Raw genomic sequence first — 6,000 nt, forward strand, 5'->3', positions numbered from 1 at the left:
AGTACATTTAGTGGCGTGTTAGGACATTTTAGTAGTATTTTTATCATTTGTATTAGGAGTTTAAACTGTGTTTACATGTTAAATACTTTTAATTGCGTGTGGAAGGGTTGTGTTTAGTGGTTTGACAAGTGCAGAATGTGGAGAAAGAAATAAATGAGTGAAGGTTTACCGGGGCAAAAGGTTGGACAGTTTGCCACCTTGTATGCCGTAGTAATTCAGGAAGATGACCGAGTCAACACTCAATGCATACCAGTCTTAGCCCAACTCTGCTTGTACTAGAAAAATTTGCCTAAAAAAGAGGAGAGGATATCATGGGTTGTTGGAGCTATCCTAGGAAGAAATGCTTATAAAAAGTTAAAGGAGGAAACCCTAAAAGGTGAGGAGATCCGGAGGCAACAATAGAGGGTAGCGGCTGAGTAAAGACGGAAAAAAGAAGCTGAAGGCAGTCCTCTCAGCCACCACAGGACACTGTGCTGTTGGATTGTGGATTGGTTTGGTGACAACCATATTCCTAAGCTCTTCCATTATTTATTAATCCGTTCACCTTTGAATTGAATTGATAAAAGCGATGTTGGATGTTTTTTTGAACTTGAATTTTAATCACCAACCCATGAAATTAAATCTCATATGTTTGAGATTATATGATCAAACTTTTATTTTCTTTAATGGTTGAAACATATATTTGATTTAATCCACTATTTCATTCAATTGCTTTTATTTCCTAATTTTATGCGTACATTCCCTAGACATAGATGAGTTTGCAGTATGCCCATAAACTAAATCTAATTATGAAAAAGTTGGATTAGTTGGATTGAAATTGAATGATACAAGTGGGTATTCGATTGAATACCTACAGTAGACTCTAGACATAGAGAAGCGTTTGTATAGAATGAAGACAAAATAGTGCAGGGTGCCGTGCTAAGACCTATAGACAGAGACCAGGTAACTTGAGATCTTGTTCTCGAAAGAAGCAGGTCACTTTAGGTCTCTTCTAAGTAGTAGGTTAAGTATGATTTTGCTGAGGCATTATTGAAAGTAAGGGCAAATTCTTAGTAATCCCAACCTTCCAATCAACATCGTAGACCTTCTATCCTTTGTTGTAGTATCTTTGCCATAACACTTTTACTTATTTATTTATTCGTTTGCATTTTATTCACCTAATTATTCTTGTAATTTCCATTGCATTTTTACTCTTTCTTTGTCTTAACATTTTCCAATAGTAGTCAGTATACATTTTGTACTTATCCTTATTATTTTAATTTACCACTGTGTACTTAATTCGGTTTTGCCATAATATTAATCATTATCATTACTTGACCATTGCTATACCTAATCCGATCCCTGTGGAGACCATCTCACTTTTCACTTTATTACTTGCTTCGACGTGTATACTTGCACAATTCACATATCATATTCACACGCGACAAGTTTTTGGCGCCGTTGCCGGGGATCGAAAATTTGGTGTAATTTGGTTTGGTTATTTTAATTAATTTGATTAGTTTATTTAACTTAGTTTGATTTAATTTCTATAGGTTTGCCATCAATGCATGAGAAGAGGCATTCATGCTAATAAAGAATATCTTTTTGACCCAGAGATTGAAAGAACTTTATGAAGAAGGCAAAAAGAACTGCGAAAATTGGCTAGGAACGGGAATGATCCTGGCCTCAATGATAATTCGAATGGTCAAGATGTTAATCCTCCTATTCGTAGGGTGATACTTGGTCTGAATGATAATTTGAATGGTCAAGGTACCAATCCTCATGTTCGTGGGGTGATAGATCGAGATAGACCAATCCGAGAACATGTTGTGCCAATTTTTGATGACCTGAATCCAGGGATAATCAGACCACAAATACAGGCTCAACAGTTTGAGCTAAAACTAGAAATGTTTCAGATGTTACAGACAGTAGAATAATTTGGTGGACTGTGTTGGAACGCCATCACCCCTACGGAGTAGCGGGAAAATATAACATCCGGTGATCCTAACCATGGATCCATTTGTGAGGAACGAATCGAGGTGAAAAAGGGTTTCGAAATTACCGAATGGTGATTCTGAGTAGACAGCGGTGCCTCGACAATGAGTAATCTGATCTACTATCTAACCAAGCCGTAATCTTTGATGACTCCGACCTCTATGTAATCCACCCAGTTGACTATGAACGGAAGGAATCCCCAAACAGTTTTGGAGAAAACTTTGCTTTGACGGCTGCTAGACTTACCAAGCAAAGAAAAACGAGATTTTATATCTTATTATTTTTTTAGGGTTTCTCAAAATTAAATAAATATAATAATGTTTAAAAAACCAAAAATTATAATTACATTAATTATAATAAAGATTTCGATAAACTATATTTATTTATATATGAACCAAAATCATATTCTCATTATGTGTACAACAACCTTGTACATATAATGTGTTCAATATTTGATTACCTAATTAAATTAATTCTATAATTAATTTAATTCATGCGACAACCAAACACAATACCAATTATGTTTTATTCCGTTCATTTCAACTATAAGATGTGACCCTGTAGGTTCTTGTAACATTAGCAGTAATGTTAGAACGATTCCAATGTTACAAACAATGAGTGGCACCTAGCAATGCATCATTGCTACCTAAGTCACAAGAAATCATGATTCGACATAACCTTTTTATGATTAATCTTTTCATGCACTAATCCTTAAGTCCTTTATCTCTGGATTGAACACAAGTCATGGAATAGTCACACTTGTATAGTCCATTCCATGTTCCTTGATATCTTAAGTAGACTATGATATACAAATAAGTATGACATCTCATATCAGTTTATTTGAGCATGGCCATGCATTTCTAGTCTCACTCAATCAAGTGGCCTAAGATATTACTCCCATTATGTAGGAGGGACTTATCCTATATCGATCAACCATATCCCTCTACATAGATTGTGGTATATCCAACATCAGCCTTTATAGAACAACCACCACGATTGTACGCTTGATCGTATCAAAATATACAACTCACGATGTTGGGATTATGATGATCTCAAGTCCAAGATCATATACATATTAATCACTATGAGTAATGTCGTGACAATTACATAATAATCCAAGAAACATACTCATAACGGGTCAGTCCAATATGTTGTTCACTAACACACATATTCATGCATCGATTCTGTCACTCCATATCAATGACAACTCTTTATCATTAATCAACTACATGTTAGTCTTAATGCGTTATCATTGTCCTATCCAACAATAATACTTGACTAAGGACCTTTTAAGAATAATCATATTATTCTCAAGACATTATTATAAAACAGTTTATTTATACACACAGAAAAGAAACTAAAATAATAATGGTAACGCCTTATATTAATAAACATGATAAATCAAGTATGTTATTACAATCATCTCATGATTGATCTTTGCGCATACTCTAACAGACTGCCCACTAAAGATCCAAGACTGCATGTACGACTTTTTCTAGAGGTTTGTGACTCATTTAGACAATTGGGTATTCCTGAAGACACTCTATGACTTAAACTTTTTCCATATACTTTAAGATATCGTGCGAGAAAGCATGGTTGAATGCTTTAAATTCGAGACCGCAAGGAGCATTACCAAGTGATACCGAGAATTTGAGATCCAAGGGAAAGAGTAGTGCATGGCCATCACTCTTAGAAGCGGAACTCAGCTTGATGACGTTGCTCAAGATGCCACGGCAGAAGAGGATGATTCGAAAAACAACCGGGTAAAGATCTTAGAGTCATCTGAAAAACATATTGAACCTAAAAATGATAAGCAACAAAATACTATGACAGAATCAGAACATGTTGTCAATAAGAATGCGACAACAAAACAATATCAGCAACCTGAAGGACGATCACATTTACATTTTCCTCAGCTATTTCATAATTCCAAGCAGGATATTCAATTTAAAAGAGTTTTGGAGGTTTTGAAGCAACTCTATATCAACATACCACTAGTTGAGGCTTTGGAGCAAATGCCCAACTACGTGAAATTTATGAAAGATATATTGTTAAAGAAGTGCAGATTGAGAGAATTTGAGACTGTCGCTCTCACTGAAGGGTGCGCAACAATGTTGACGAATAAATTACCTCTGAAGTTGAAGGACCCAAGGAGTTTCACTATCCCATATTTAATTGGAAATCATTATGTTGGTAAGGCGTTATGTGATCTAAGAGTAAGTATAAATCTAATGTCTATGTCTATTTTCAGGAAGCTAGGAATTAGAAAAGTAAGACCTACTACGGTTACGTTGCAATTGGCTGACTAATCCTACGTGCATCCAGAAGGTAAAATTGAAGATGTGTTGGTAAGAGTAGATAATTTTATTTTTCCTGTGAATTTTCTTATTTTAGAATGTGAAGCTGACCAATAAGTGTCAATTATTTTTAGAAGACCTTTTCTTGCTACTGGTAGGACTTTAATTGATGTACAGAAAGGTGAGTTGACCATGAGGGTAAATGATTAGCAGGTTACCTTCAATATGTTTACTACTTTGAGATGTGCTGATGTTAATAACGAATGCCACGCCATTGGGTTGATAGAAACAATAGTGGAGGAATTCACTAGATATTGCCACATCAATTTTAGTAGTGACGAAGAGTCAATTGAGTAGAGTGATACAGTAAGTTTTGAGGAATTTAGTGAATTTATGAAAGCCAAGCAGATAGTAGATAGATCAGGGAAGACGTTTAAACCCTTGGATTTATCAAATCGACCTTTCAATCCTCCTAAACCTTTTATAGAGGAACCTCCTATACTGGAGTTAAAACCTTTGCTGCAGCATTTGAAGTATGCATATTTGGGCAAAAATAGTACTTTGTCAGTAGTAATTTCTACGGAGCTGACACCCGAGCAATATGCAAGGTTGTTAGAAGTTTTTTGGCAATTTAGGAAGGTATTGTGATGGACCCTGGCTGATATAAAGGGAACTAGCCCTGCATTCTGCATGCAGAATATTTTTTTTAAAGGATTGCCCTAGCAATTTCATTGAACAGCAGAGAAGACTGAATCCGATTATGAAAGAAATTGTTAAGAAAAATATTATTAAGTGGCTTGACGCTGACATCATTTACCCGATTTCAGACAGCTCATGGGTGAGTCCTGTGCAATGTGTACCTAAGAAAGGAGGTGTCACAGTGGTAAGTAATGACAACAATGAGCTCATACCAACTCACACTGTCATGGGATGAAGAGTATGTGTAGATTACCGCAAGCTTAACAAGGCAACTAGTAAGGACCATTTTCCCCTACCATTCATTAATCAAATGTTGGATAGATTAGCTAAGAAATTTTTTTACTATTTTTTGGATGATTATTCAAGATATAATTAGATTTTCATAGCCCTCAATAACCAAGAGAAGACAATTTTCACATGTCCATATAGTACTTTGGCATTCAGACGAATGACATTCAAGTTATGTAATGCCCCAACAACTTTTCAATGTTGTATGATGACCATATTCTCTAACATAGTGGAAAATTTTCTTGAAGTCTTCATGAATGATTTTTCTGTGTTTAGAATGATTTTAAACATTGTTTGAAAATCTAGAATTAGTTTTATGCCACTGTGAAGAAACAAATCTTATTTTAAATTAGGAGAAATGTCATTTCGTGGTTCGTGAAAGAATTTTCCTGGGGCATAGGATATCATAGAGAGGAATTGAAGTAGACAAAGCAAGAATTGAAGTGATAGAAAAATTACCACCTCCCACCAGTGTCAAGGGCATTAAAAGTTTTTTAGGTCGTGTAGGTTTTTATAGAAGATTCATTAAGGATTTTTCAAAGATATCTAAACCCTTGTGCACTTTGTTGGAGCAAAATAAACCTTTTAATTTTGATAAACATTGTTTGGTAGCCTTTAAAGAGTTAAAGAAAAAACTTATAGCAACACAAATTGTAGTAGCTTCGAAATGGACATTGCCTTTTGAACCCATGTGTGACGCTAGCAATTATGTTGTGGGAGCCATGTTGGGGAAAATAAAAGA

Source organism: Gossypium raimondii, chromosome 2, assembly GCF_025698545.1.
Source record: "Gossypium raimondii isolate GPD5lz chromosome 2, ASM2569854v1, whole genome shotgun sequence".
NCBI classification, from domain to species: Eukaryota; Viridiplantae; Streptophyta; class Magnoliopsida; order Malvales; family Malvaceae; genus Gossypium; species Gossypium raimondii.